Raw genomic sequence first — 1,264 nt, 5'->3', positions numbered from 1 at the left:
GAGCTATCATTACAAAGAAACTTTTAAATTTCCAGTAAAAAAAAAAATTTGAAAATTCGAAAAAAATCGAATTAAATCGAATTCGGTAAAAATCGAATTTCAACCCCCCACTAACCATCCCTATTACATTGAATATCAATCCTTATTCTATAATACATTATTTAAAAGAAAAAACACGGAAACTTGCACGGAGTCGCTAGTTATTAATTTTTTTTCGCTCCTGCCACGGGTGCCTTTGTCGGCTTTTGTGAGTAAAATAATAAAATTTCAGATTTGTTAAAAAACTTTAGATTTTCGTTGACATTTTCATGTGTCTGCCATGATCAAATAACCGCCATAATTGTCTGCCATTATTATTTTCGAATACTAGTAACATTGAATGTTAAAATACTTAAAGACTTATTAAAATACTTTCGAAGTTGGTCTAAATTTGCTACCTTTGCGACATGCGTGACGACGTATGGATCGCTGCCGGGATTAGTTTGTCTCCCTTCCAATTAGAGGAGGTATTAGGGCTCGACTGCAAAAAATTTGACCTTTGGTAAATTGCATGCTGTTCACTGGCTCTTAGACTAGTATGTATGTACATCAGGGTGGTCCAAAAATGCATGTGAAAAAGTAAAGTCGGAATTTTTGTAAGTACCAGAATAAAAAGAGATAGACCCATTAAAATGTATACTTATATGATCAGAACGTCGAGCTGAGTCGATTTAGCCATGCCCGTCTGTCCGTCTGTTTGTATGCAATCTAGTCTCTCAGTTTTCGAGATATCCGGATAAAATTTGGTAGGTGGGTGTATTTTTATAATGTATTAATCATTTGTCGGAACCGGAAGAATCGGACCACTATAACCTATAGCTCCCATACAACTGATTGTTCAGATATGAGATTTTTCGTTATAACTCCTCCATTTATGTAGCCATGAAATTTCGCGCTGTTTTCACTCATTATCAACAGAAGACTTACAGTGAAAATAACAAAGATCGGGTCACTATAACCTGCAGCCCCTATATAACCGATTGTTCAGATATGAGGTCTTTTATCATAACTCCTCCATTTATGCAGCTAGGAACATGAAATTTCGCACCATTTTCACTCATTATTAACAGAATACTTACAGCGAAAAAAACAAAGATCGGGTGACTATAACGTATATGTATCTTCCATACATCTGATTGTTCAGATATGGGATTTTACTGTAAACCTCCTTTATTTGAACAGCTAAAACCGATAAATTTCGTAAGATATTTTATAAATAATAATA

This window comes from Rhagoletis pomonella, unplaced genomic scaffold, assembly GCF_013731165.1.
Source record: "Rhagoletis pomonella isolate Grant_MI unplaced genomic scaffold, Rhpom_1.0 Rhpom_scaffold_00001, whole genome shotgun sequence".
NCBI lineage: Eukaryota > Metazoa > Arthropoda > Insecta > Diptera > Tephritidae > Rhagoletis > Rhagoletis pomonella.
This window is presented reverse-complemented; position numbering follows the sequence as displayed.